Consider the following 14,016-nt stretch of genomic DNA (forward strand, 5'->3'; position numbering starts at 1 on the left):
ATGACATCCATATCTTTTCGTCTTTGCTTACTGATTTGGAGCTTGGGTGTAGAGTCCATTTAAAGATCAGACGATTAACTTAAATACCACTCCATTAGAGGAAAATTATGGTACAGATAGAGCTTGAACAAATCCATGTATCTGCTGTGACTTTTTTTCTGAAATTACAGTGAAAATATGGCTCCCATTCAACTGTGTCTTCATAGGGTAACATGGATCACACTCTTGAACTTTATTTGCTTGAACAAATGAGAAAAAAACCCTTTCTTTCTTTTACACAAGTATGATCCTTAGAATTTCTGAAAAATCAAGTTGTTTATAATATGTCATTCATTATAGTAGCTATAATGGATATTTAATAGAACTAGCAACAAGGGTATATGCTTCCTATAGATTTTTTTTTACACTGGAATATATGATAGTGGATTTAAATGGCCTTCCAAAATCTATTGTCATCTTATTCTAATATATCTCTGTTATTTGCTTCCTGGTTACAAATATACAGTGCACTGAAAAAAATCCTTTGTCATCCATAATGGTGACTTCTTTCAAATGAAAAAATTAAAAAAAAATCTCAAATCTCAGCATTTTTTAATAAGCAGACTTTTTAGAAATAGACTTTTCAACTACTGCATTTTCTCCTGTTTCAAAAAAGCTTCATGCTGGAAAGCCTCATATCTTATTCCCCAATTACTTGCAAAAATTCCAATGTTTATTGATCACAGCAGGATTCTGTAATTGGACTCACTTACTTTGGCTGCAGGAAAAGGCCAATAACAGCATATGCAAATTGAGAAAAACCTCCCACAGAAACAGATTGTGTCAAGCCCATGACCTCCCAAAGTTAGGATCTGCAGATGCTTTGTAGCTCACACAGAGAAAACACATGATTACATGGAGAGAAAAGAAATAAGACTACTTGGTACTACAAAACAGAGACTGTCGTAATAAAATAATATTACTTATTTGGCAATTTTTGTCTCCAGGGAAGAGAAATGTTTTTTCTGAATAAGGTATTCATCACCCACTGGAGTAGTAGGCTTGTACTGGGATTAGATTAAATTTTCTGCTAAATCTCTTTATAGGTGACCATGTATATTTACATAGAGACTACTTCCTTCTTTGTGCTAAATAAATGAACTGTGAAGTGCCCCTGGATAATTATGATCTGATATTAGATTTCTAGCATGCAAAAAGTAACTTCACATCAGTATTTTTATCTTCATTAGCATAAAAATTCAAGGATCCTTTTCATGTATTAATGAAGGGGCTGTATGTTTTCTGTAATAGTCTGTGGCATTTAATGGATATTCTTAGATCTGGATGTGATTTTATTTACTGTGGGAAAGTGTATGCTGATAATTTTCTTTCACTTTACAGGTTTCCTAAATTATATCCTCATCAAGGTTCCTAAATTACCAATCCTAACACTAAGCTTGATAAGCATTTCCGCTTGCACTGATATAATTCCTATAGCAAGTCTGACATGTCCAGTTTGGATTTGATTGTAAAAGCTCTGCACTAGGGAAAAATAAAGTCTGGCATTGCAATCAGAACTGTATTCCTTTTAGCCTCCTCCAATGGGTTGATGGGAGCGCCCTAACACAGGACAGACTTCAAATGTATTCTGGAGATGTTTTCTTCTGTCCAAAGCTGCATAACAGTAAGCATAACAGTAAGTTATCTTACTTTGCTTTCAGGGTTGCAAAATGAAAAAGAGGAAACTATTTAATAGACATCTCTGCCTTCCTTTTCCTTCCTCAACTTCTCTGTCTTCTCCAGGTAAGCTGCAAAGTGATACTCCTGCCAATATGAAAATCAGACTCCAAGTAAGCAGTGTTCAGCTTGTCTCATCCCCAAAGATACTGGCATGGCAGTTACAAGCATGCCCTGCCCTGTCCTGACTTTGTCATTCATGTCACAAAGTAAGGTCAGATGAATGTGATGAGGAACATTTCTTTTTATTTGGAGACTCACCATTAAGGCAGGGAAGTTATAACATACTCTGTGCCAAATTCTTTAAAGCAACAGAAGAAAACTGCAGCCTATTTTGCCCTTTTTGCCTCCTCAGCCTACACATTTTTCTTACCTCAGCAAAGCTCATTGAGAAAGAACAGTCTGACAAAACTTGAAGTGCTCCATGATAATTTATTTATTCTGTCCAAACCTTCAAATTAAACTATTTGGGAAGAGAGACCAACTGGCCCTGTACCCTGCCTCATGTTTTTCCAATCTTCCTTGGTTTTCTGGAGTTTCTTCTTCCACCCACCAAGCCAGGGAAGTTTTAGTGCTCCCTGGCAGCTTTGCTTGCAGACAGGCAGGCTGGCATGGAGGCAGGAGGCATCAACGTGTCCCCTGCCTAAGCCCATGTGTCCTGCTGACTCCCAAAATGAGTCTTCATGGAGCAACTACATGCATGGTATGGCTCAGCTGTCCCTTGGACTACTTGGCTTTCTGGTCTTACCATGATGGATGCTTTCTTGGTGGCTCTGAAACAACACAATACAGTGAAATCCTGTAATCTTTGTGGTTGGTTTTTTCTTTTTAATTTATGATGGAAGATGACATTTCTTTCTAAGATTGTGTGTTCCTTGAAGAATTTTGGTTTTGATTTCCAATCAGCTGGGAATAGATGAAAAAAATTTATTTAAATTCTTTCGTGATAAAGAAGAATGCATTTTAAGCTTTCTCCCCACTGTTTCAAGGAATCAAAGAAGTAATGAGTTGTCTTAACAAGAATAATTAGATTTGGAAAAGTTAGTTGTGAAAACTAGAGATTTTTTTGTCTTTGCCTTTGATGTGCATCTCCTTGAAATTGCTAAGGGATTTAGCAAGTAAGCTCTTCAGTTTTTTGCTTTACAAGGTTCAGAAAAGAACTTTAGATTGGGTTGAATTGAAATAATAGCATTTTTTAATTTTATTCCTCTATTAATTTTTATTGTTGACAGTTTCCCAACTTACTCCCTCCTTCCTGGTGACACTTTTAGAGGGTATGAGGAATGGTTGAGGGAGATGGGGGTTTTAGCCTAGACTAGAGAAGGCTCAGGGAGATTGTGGCCAGGTGGGGATCAACCTCTTCTCCCTGGCAACTAGTGACAGAACAGGAGGACATGACCTCGAGCTATGCCAGGCAGGTTCAGGCTGGACATTAAAGAGGAATTTCTTCACAGTAAGGGTTGTCAGGCATTGGAATGGGCTGCTCAGGGAGGTAGCAGAGTCACCATCCCCAGAGGTGTTTAAGAAAAGACTGGAAGTGGCACGTAGTGCCATGGTGTAGTTGACACAGTGGTGTTCAGTTATAGGTTGGACTTGATCTCTGGGGTCTTTTCCAATCTAATTGATTCTGTGATACTGTGATATTGCCTGTTAAGGGACCCTAAGTATTTTTATAGTTAAAACAATTAAGAATATTGAAATAAAACCCAAATCAAGTAATGAATTAAATCTCTTGCCCTCAGAAAAAAAATGTATTTTAATTTTTTTGTTCTATCTTTTGCAGAGCAAAGGTTAGGACGTATTTTATTTCTAACTGTGTTCAGTGGCTAAGTTTTTATTCTAATAGACGAGTACTTAACTGAACATCTGTCATTTGTTAGCTCATTTGTGCTATGCACTGCTAGAACCATTAGCATAAAATGGCAGGACTGAAATTTGCTATCTGAGCAATTACAGTCAGCAACTGGTTTGCATGTGATGATTCATTCATGTGATCAAATGAGTTTGACCCTAGAAGTCTTTTGTATAAATTGTGTGGTCTGTGTAGCTTTTTAAAAATGATACAATTTATATTAAAGAAATTAATTTTAAAAAATTAAAGATTAATTAAAAGTATAAGAAATTACATGAAAGTAAGTAATTAAACAAAAGTCTTATTAAATCTTCAGAGTTGCTGGCTGTATAACAAATGGCTTCAATTTTCTGATAATGGAATGACTCATAAAGATATTTTGTTTTCCAGAAGAACCAAAGAATAATATTTTTGTTTTGGTAATAAATAACCCCCTGAATGCACTTTCCCTTGGTATAACCCTATGGTGAAACAGTATTTTATTTATTTATTATGTAGCACAGATTCTGTCTGAAATAAACTCTTCTTTCTTGTCTGAGTGCATTAAAAAATCCCTCCTCCTTTCTTTCTTCAGTGTTCTTTCCAACTTTGATACTTTAAAAAAAATGTAATGCTACCAGCAGTAAAGAATGAAATGAAATCTAAGTCTCTTATTGTCATACATTTGGCATGAAGTTAGCCTAAAACAAAGAAGAAATCTTGAGAGAAGCTTGGCATACACCTGAATTGCAAGGACTGTAAGACATGTTTCTATTTGAACTGGGCTGGAGAGACTGGGACAGGGATCCAGCCCTGTATATCCCAGCTATCAGCTCTAAACCTTCAGTGTCAGAGTTGGGTCTTGTCTTCATTCCCTTTCAGTTTTCCACAGCTGAGACTGAAATAAACCTACTCCTTTCAGGAAAACTGATGTGTTCTCATACACGAACCTTCTGGTTTCACCTAAGAAATGACTTTCTATAGTAATACTGATTTATTTGAGAAATTCTAAGTAGGAGAAGGGTGTAAGCCAGCATGCTAGGCAGCAATTTTCCAGCATTTAGATATTTAACTTCCACTACGAGCATTTCCCCTGCATTCAAGGCTCCATCCCAAGAAACTGGGCAAACTCATCAGGAATCCAGGAAAATCAGGAGGTGAACTGTAAATTCGCACAAGCTGGGCAGGTCATTCAAGCCCTTCCACACAGCTGTAGAACATAAGGAGTGCCACCACCTTTGGCTTCTCTGTGGTCAATGGACTGTGCTAGACAATCAGGTATTTCCAAATGAAGTTTTCCCCAAGGACAGGGTGTATTAGTGGGATTTTATATGCATAGCAGTTTCTGTGCTCATTCCTCCTAACTCCCACAGAAAGGGCACAGTAGGAATTCTCCTAATGAGCATCTTTTATGTTTTCTTACACTGAATTTAACTTCCTACAAATGCCCACTCTGATTAGAAAACATAACACAGTGTAACAATCTTATGCCAAATCCTGAAAAAAAGGGTAATATTCAAAAGAAGAAGGAATGTGATACTGCCTTCTCCTCTGTGTTCACTTTGCCTCATTAAAATTGTCATACCTCTAGGGATAATTAATTTTGTCACTTTTGCACCTCATTAGTTTGGTAATTCACAGTAGGATATGTGTTCTATAATGGATTAAAATATAATTCATTAATTGAGGTCAAACCCTCTTTATAAGGGTGGAGATGGCTCCCTCACTATCTTAGCTAGCTGTCTGAATAGCAATACATTGCTCATTTCTTACCTTGTCATAAAACATTAGTTATAGCAGAGAAGAAAAAAAATGCCCTGTATTTGGTTTACGGTCAATTGCAGCTTATTTCCCTACAGAGAAGATGAAGATCCCTAATCCTTAAATTCTCGTGTGAAATTCAAAGCCCAGACTGTTCCATGCTTAGTGTAATGTATCTGGAAAATCAGGCTCTTTGGGGAGGTGATCTAAAGCTATACGCTGAGTGAGGAGCTTGTTTAATGCTAGTTGATACCAAAGTCATCATGCAAACAGATGTGACAAATCTGATTCCTGCTCTAAAAATATTTTTATCCCATTAGCATGTGCTTGGGGAGACTTAAATGTCCAGTGATGATGCAAAAACTGTTTATGCTAATCCTCAATTTTCTTGAATTGTCCAATCGGAAACAAGGTAACCGTCTTAGTGGCTAGACAGCCCTTAGCATAGAGATTGCAGTGGTTCAAGTGCTACAGCTCTGCTAGGTTTAAGCTTCTTCTTTGATTGAAGTACCCTAACCTTTGGGCAATAAAGTGAGAGATAACACAGCAGGGTACCTTCATGCTGTCTAGTTGAAACTAGAACATAGTCCATCCAAAATTGCTAAATAATGAAACTACTTGGAGTGTGAACAAAATGGACTCTGATTCTGTTTCTAAGTGAATAACTTAGTTTCTGGAAAGCTTGGGTTTTGGCCTCTCTATTGAGAGGAAAAATCTGTTAGGTGCCTGGCATATCCCAAAGCTAAAAAGAAAAATTAAATATGAATGAAAGAGAAAAAACCAGCATGACACATGGACTCTTATCATCCAGTATATTGTTTATATCCACCTTCCTACATGCAGGGAAATATTGAAAGAGTTCACTCTTGCTGTTATAGAGCCCTTTGCTTTCTAAAGGTGAAATGATTATGTTTTGGCAAGAAAACCCATGCAGCTAATGACTCAACATTTTTCTTGGAATTTCAAGTCCATAGTATGTCTTTTGAGATACCACTGCCAGTAAGGTTATATAATTTGATGGTACTCTTGACTGGTAGCAGTGTTTTGTCTTTAATGAAGTGTATTATTCATTTGTATTTTATTGCTGATAGTTTGTTTGAGTTTGAGAACCAAGTTCCCACTGTGTATCATTTTCCTTTATTGCTGTTATTGTCACTAGATAATCTGCCGTGATTCATGGATTAAATTTGACTTTATTGTTGTAGGCATTAGAGTGATAATTAACTGCAAAAAGACATGGAGATCTCACTAATTTAAACTTTAATTAGTTGAACTGGTGTTATGAGTTCTACTTGATTGTTTTCTTATTTCACAGCTCTAGTGAGCATAACTGCTAAGAAAAAACTAGCAATTAAAAATAATACAGAAGTACTGCAGTGATCAACAAATATTCCCCTTAAGTTTTATCTGTAATAGGCTCTGTGCCTTAGTGAAGCATATGATAGATTAATAGTCTGAGTCTCCTGAGCATGAAACTCCACATCATTAATCCTGTCAGTAATTTACTGTAATTTACCAGGATGGGTATGGGCATGGGCTGACTCATCCCAGGGCCTTATCTGACCAATCCACAGCACAAAGGGACCAACAGCCAGAGCAAGGAAAGGACTTCAGGCTGATTTACAAAAATGTGCAACCCAGTCATTCCCACGCTACAAGTGCCTTGGCTGCGTATGTGGAGTGGGGAGGGCATAGGAGGAGGGGTGAAACTGTTGATGCAAAGCTTCATGACCACAAACCTTAGGCATACACAGCAAACTGCCTGGATCCAAACTAGGAACCTTGCTTCTGTTAATTGATCACTATCATATTAAAAAAGAAATATAATTTTATTTTGGTTTGGTTCTCACAAATTCCATTGAAAAGCTATTCCAAAACATCAGTGATTTGGAAATAGTTCAATTATTTCAGTGCAAATTTAAAGCCACTCTCCATTTCTTCATTTTTTTATACACGTACTTCTTTTCTACTTGGGCTTCTTTTTTCCTGTACAGGTTTGAAATGGCTTCTGGAACTGATCTTTCCAAGCATGTATCACAGCAAATATTTATGGTTTTTGCTGTGCCTGACAACTACACTACACTATCCCTTTCCTCTTTCATTGCTTCCAGTTGGTAGGGCTGAAGCTCACAGCAGAAGTTCTTACTCTGTGTTTCTAATACTTAGACATTTTGTTCTTACACAGTTTATGCCAGGCCTCAGGTTTTGTTAATTCTTTCTACACACAGTGATACTTTTCTGCACTTTTAATACTGGTGCACTGCAATTTTGCTGAACCATTACAAGTATTTTTTACAAAAAGAAATGGCTGTATGCCCTTCTCTTCACCCATTTGGAGAGAAATGGAGGAGGTTAAGGGGATTTTCTCACCACTGAATTTACTACATCTCCAATTTACCTATGCTACTGTCTTTAACTCTGTAATTGCTGTACTGATTTTGCTCCTTTTGACAGCGCTGCATTTGTTATAAAGCAGGATTTTACACTTTACAGGCAGAACTGACTTGCTGATCCAGAAGATTTCACTGGTGCAGTGGAATTGCATTCAGAGTTTCAGCTTTGACCTGAGAATGATAAGCATTCACATCACTGTTTGTGAGAACTTACATGTTCTCTCCTTGCAAAGCAGGAATCGGGCATTAGACTTCTAGAATGAGCAGTGGGCTTTGCCAAATCTGGGCTGCACAAACAGTTCAGTGTTCTGATGGCTGATTCTTTTCTGTCCTCTTTGCTCAGTGGCTCATGGCAGTGTGACCTGATGCATCAGCCTTCAACTGATCACATTGCAGATGTACCATTCAGAGATGAAAATCCAGCTCATAAGATAACTGTACATCATAAATGGCTGTCAGGGTGTCTGTTGGCTTTGGGACAAACGCACATCTTGTCAGTCACAAGTTGAAAATTTACAGTGTTGTGTGCTCCTTGAAAGCCCCTATGAAAATGTATGAGGCATAACCTGGACAGAAGTTTGGGAACCCCTACCTGAGAACTTGGAAGAAAAGATGACTGAAAGGGGGAAGGGGGGAGTGGGGGGGGGAAAGATCTCGTCACTCTTATTCTTTTAAATTAAAACTCTGTTACATTAAAAGTGGAAACATCCATCCCACCTAAATTATAACAACTTGGGTTTTCTGTTCTATGGATTGCTATTAGGACAAGTAAGATTTACAGGAAATCTTTTTGCATAACATTTCTCTGAAGGCTGGATTTGTAATGAATGAACTGGATGGCAGCAGGCTGACAAACAAGACAAATATTGATTGCAAATGCCAAAATAGACAAGAATAGCATGGGGATAGGTATTGAGTTCTCCTGGGGACTCTTGACAAGTATTGAGCCTTTGTATTCAGCTCAAACATATCCAAATGAAAATATGATGATGTAGGCAGCTCTACAAATATTAACAGCCTGCAAGGGGGGAACAGGCAATTCCTTTGCTCTCAGTACACGCAAGCTAATTACATGCTTAAAGAGGACTCGACAATTTATTCCATAGAAGGGAAAAATAAATCATATCTCAAAGTAATGAACTTTCAAGATCTCCTGTGGAGATGCTCTACTGGATTCTGATTTCATTTGCACCAGCAGAAGTTGCTCAGTTAGAGTCAGCAGAGATAAGAATCAGACCCATAAAGGTCCTAGTGACAATTTCACAGTAACTCAACCAGTGTGACATAAATTCTATGAAATCCCACAGCAGTGCACTGAAGTTGAGGCTCTGGATTTCTGGAACAGATGTTGTCACTCCACTGTCTATGCTGTAAGAAAGAAGTGCCAGGAAATTTACCACTTACAGTGCTAAAATAAAAATGTTCCTCTTCTAAGCCAACTCTGGGTCTCTTATCTGCAGGAAAGATTTCCTTTACCTGTTTTGAAAGTCATTTTCTAGGGAAGAATCTGAGTAATGACAACCATTTTTTCAGTGCTCAGTTACACAATTAAATTCATGAGAAGCATGATATGCAGGCAGAAAAAGAAGCCCTGGAAGAGGTCAGTATTACTTTTGGACTATGAGACACTGGTCTGGTAAGCACTCAACAAAATATATCAATTTTAAATTTTGATCTTGAGTAGAAATACACTGGTTACCTGAGAAAAAATGAAAATAGATTCCTGTGGTGAATGAGATGTTCAGAACAGCTAAAATTCTAGAAATGCATAGGAATAAAAGTTTAGATTTTCAGACAGCTTTATTGCAAATATCCAGTGCTTGATTAGTAATCAGCCCTTGAAATATTTTTGAAAAGGATGGGCCAAAATTCTTGGCCTAAAATACTTTGCAATGAATAGAAAGACTTATGAACTTCTGAATTCACTCCTGTGAGCCCAATTTAACACTAAAAATCCCTTTAATGGCAGCAACAGGGAGCCTGCAAAATGTACAGGCAGACATTCCCCATCAAGTAACATATTGCATACTGGGGACTTTGAATCCAACCTTATTCCAGCTTCCTCACAGCCCTTTAAACCTGCTGTGTGAAGCAGCTGCATGAAATTTGGGAAAAAAGAAAATCAGGAGACCAAATGTCTGAATTGTCTTTAAATTTTTTCTGGGATTGATGCATACCTCTGTGCCAAACTTTTATTTTTCCATATTTATTTTAAGTAAGCTGTTGACACGTTTCTTTGTCATTCTAGCTGGCTGGAAGCCCAGGCTGAATGTGTTGACAATTTTCTTGTGTATCTCCAAAGTGAGATTTAGTCACTGTGACATATTTTGACCTATCTGAATTTTTTTTTTATTTCTTCCTAAACGTATTCATGGGCTAAACCATGGAATAATATAACTTAACTGGAAGACAATAATTTAACATGAGGTGATGGGCACATTACTGAAGATTGCTCCTGGAAATGTACTTACAGCTCTCAGTGTTCGGTGAGCTACTGCTTTCCACTGGACGCTGAGGGGAAGAGTGGTCTCATTTTAAGTCTGTACTGTCCTGCCTGTAGTGTCTGAATATTTAAATCTATGCTGACATCCTTACTTTTTTTTTTTTTTTAAACCTCTATGAACCAAGACATAATTCTGCAAGTATCAATGTATGTTTAGTATCTGGAGTCATCATGAAGACACTTACTGATCCTCATGCTGCAGCTATTGAAGTTTTTCTGTGCCCTGCTATAATTTATGATGGTGTCTGTAGTTCCCAGAATATACCCTACCCTACCCTCCAGTACCTGACTGATGCCATGTCATTGTCCTAAGGGGCCCGTCAGGGGTGACAAAGTTGGTTGAAGAGGTCACCCCAGTTGGCCTTGGAGAGAACCATCCTTTTCCTGGAAATCCACTCTGAGTATCTCTAGTCAGGAGTGACTGTGGACAGGTTTTGATTTAAATGTGACTTTCAAAAAGGTAAGTTTAAATTGAGACTATTATTTAATTCAAGTCAAAAGCTTTGTGCATATTATGAAAATGCCTCATTCTCTAGTTTCTGGCTATGGTAAATTACCAAGAGAAGGGTTGGGGATCAAATGAGATGTGCACACATTTCCCAGAATTGTCAACACTCAATATATTGGAGGAAAGACCATATAGCCTGTAAGTTCAGAAGTGTAGCCTACTTATTATAAAGCTGTGGAGTTATTTTTAGATATCTCTTCTATGCCCTGATTAAAATAATGAAATATTTTTAACTTCTTTAAAGGATAAATGTTATTGAGTAGAATGTGAATTCAGGGCAAATAAAGGCATAATTTAACTCTTAAGAAAAATACATTTCCAAACATATATGAACTGCAGAAAATAATTTTTTCTTCTGCAGTGGCTTTGGAAAACTCACAAGGCATCCATCTCCTAATGCCTGACCTGCTAACTTCCTATAGCAAAAATTCTTAAAGTGTCTATATTCTCACAACTTGTCAATCAGACATGAAAGTGCCTTGATTGAACTCTTTGTGTGTAATTAAAGCCAAAGAGGACTTGTGGCTACAGTGTGTAGTTAAGCTTGGCTTATAATGTTCCTGCCAGAAACAGGAATTGTCTAACAGTAATTCGGGTTAACATTGCAACAAAGCAACAACGATATTTTCCCATAACTTTTGTTTTGCACAGCCCTGAGCCTATGATCATTTCCGTTGTAGCCCCTTATCAACAGAGCTCTTTCTTTGTCTTGTCTTGCAGCAGCAATGATTTTTACCTGCACGCTTTCCCTGCATTTCTATTGAGACATCAGGCTGGAGTTAGTGGGATCAAATAACTGAGATTAAATTGCCTAAATAAATAAAATCAGCTAAATCAAATGTCCTTGTTGACAATTTTATCCAAGTCAGATTGGGTATTCTTAACCTGAAACCAGGAATCCCAAAAGATTTGTTTGCAAAGGTATTAATGCTTTTCTTTTTAATTGGAAATATTCCTCTTACTGCAAAGTATCCCTGTTGTGTTTTCTGAAGAAAAGCAATTGTGTTTTGTTCTTCCAAAATGTACTGCAAGGAGACAAGTCAGTCATCTATTAGCAATGTAGGTTAATTGCAAAACATAACAGGTCAAAGGATGATTCATCCTTGCTGATTACTTAATGTCTTTGTTTTGTAACTTGTATTCTACCTCATCATTTCACCTTCTGGGTAGGAAAATAGTGAAATTCTCACACAGAAGCACAGATGACACCCATCAAGATTGGTGCAGTCTGCAAAATCTTCTGCTAAAAGCCAGTTCTTGTTATGCATGTGAGGTTTTGCAGTCACTATTAGAGATGTCTGCTGGTACACCACTTAATTTTTTTGTCTTGGGAAGGGTACACCTGCAGTCCTTCCCATAGGGTTTAATCATGAAGGTGACTCTGGGGGCTTCTCATGCCATATGGATGGCTGCTGCTAGCAAAAGCACTTTGTCTGTGGCGGTATCACGGCAATCAAGGCAGCATTTTTTCTAAAAAATAGCAAAAGTGCTGACACAAATCAAGTGTGTTGGAAGAGCCAACAGTAATCATGTAGTCTTCTCCTGTCTTTCTGTGGGCCTCGTCCTGGGGCACTTGATATATGAATGTTTTATTGTGAATAGTATTGATCAGTTGTCAACAATTTTCAAACAAAAAAGCTGTAAGCACAGACTAGTATTGTGCTGGTATTTTTCAGAGTGCATCATATTTTGATAGCAACTATGAATGTTCTGCAAGAGGGATGCAATAAATTGATTCTTTCTAGATCTACAAAATAATTTCCCACTGGATTGTTACTCATTTGTAACAACAAATATTTAAATGTTAACTGATTTTCAGTACCACACTAAAGAATAAATAGACCCCTTGAGCAACACCCTCTAGTGATATTGGACAAGCTTCTTATGTGACCTTGGTTCAGTCAAGCAATATCAGTTTAGAGTTGCTGCATCTCTGACCTGCTTATTGCCTCTAAATGTTTTAAAAGAAAGTGACTACAATATTACTAGGATGAAAGAGGCCTGATCAAGTACTACTGCTGATGCTTGCTATTATAGTTTTGAAAGACTGTTTTACCAGCAAAGTAGGTAAGTTGAAATTTACAATTATTTTCTGCCATAAGGCAAGAAAACAGTGGTGATGTAAGAAGAAACTGAAGCTGATTTGATGTTGTAGAATTCACATTCATTTTTATTTAGCAGCAGAACTCAGAAAATTTTCATTGGTTCTCCATAAGCATTTTAGTTCAATTAAAAAATGTGTTTTGAACAAAATTCTTCATTTCTCCCCATTTGTGGTATTTTGACTCACATCATGGAATTGTTTCACAGTCTGAAAATGAGTTTTATTTTGATTAAACAATTGTAGAAGTGTCCTATTAATGAGCTTTCAGCCAACAGATGTGGATTAAAACTAATTGAAGTAATTCCCTTGCCCCAGAAATGCATGAAAATTGGACCACAGAATCTTGGAGATTTGATACCGACTTCCTTCACCCTGTAGATCTTTTCTTACTAGACTGTAAGACTTGTTAGTGTTAACATGCTTTGTCATCTCAGTGCTTATTAAGCTATGTTCAGTTTCTCCTTTCTTTCAGATCTGCCAATATTTAAAACTTTCACACAAGTCAGACAAATGCCGGCTCTATCCATTTGTCTCACTGGAATAAAGGACCTGCAGAAGCACCAGACATAAAATGACACAGTGGGGTGATTTGAAAGTCAAATCAACTCATTCCACCTGTCTGTCTCCCTGTTACTGAAAAATTTCTAACTGGACACAAGCACTTCGTTGAGCAGCAATGACCTCCAAACCTCTTCACCACAGGCTGTGCAAGTGAGGTGTACAAAATCCAGGCACCTACCACCCATCCCATTGGTGACATTCACCACTGGTGCTACATGACAGTGCTTACTCCTCTGTGGAGCACTTGCTTCAGAATTAGTATTTCACAGTTTTCACAGCTGGCCGCCTCCTACAATTGACAGAAATCCTTTAGAACTGGTAAGGAAAGATCAGGAATGGCTTCTGGTATGGAAATGCTGAGCTTGCATGATATCCAACCTCCATCTGAGTGTTTAATAAAGGTGCTAGAATAGCTGTGAAAAAATAAGCCATTAGTTAACCATAGGAGAGTTCACACATGCATAAAAGCTTTCCTCCAAAAGGCTAAATGCTGTTTTGAATAACTATTGACAAAAAGAAACTTTGCTAATTCTGTTTGTTTTTAATTTCCTCTCATCAACAGTATTAGCAAAAGTGATTTCAATATGAATTTATGGAAGTGTGACTTAACAAAATTCCATGGCAAGGTTCTCTCTATTG

General features: G+C 37.5%; 1 long non-coding RNA gene across 1 annotated transcript in view; it reads left to right on the forward strand.

Annotated features, from left to right (window-relative positions):
• Positions 1-1,783, forward strand: part of LOC139668413 (uncharacterized) — a 19,910-nt gene extending 18,127 nt beyond the window's left edge. Inside the window, exon 3 of the long non-coding RNA XR_011697052.1 lies at positions 1,701-1,783. This is a non-coding gene — a long non-coding RNA (uncharacterized lncRNA). The remainder of the gene's footprint in view (positions 1-1,700) is intronic.
• The last annotated feature ends 12,233 nt before the right edge of the window (positions 1,784-14,016 follow it).

Source organism: Pithys albifrons, chromosome 2, assembly GCF_047495875.1.
Source record: "Pithys albifrons albifrons isolate INPA30051 chromosome 2, PitAlb_v1, whole genome shotgun sequence".
NCBI lineage: Eukaryota > Metazoa > Chordata > Aves > Passeriformes > Thamnophilidae > Pithys > Pithys albifrons.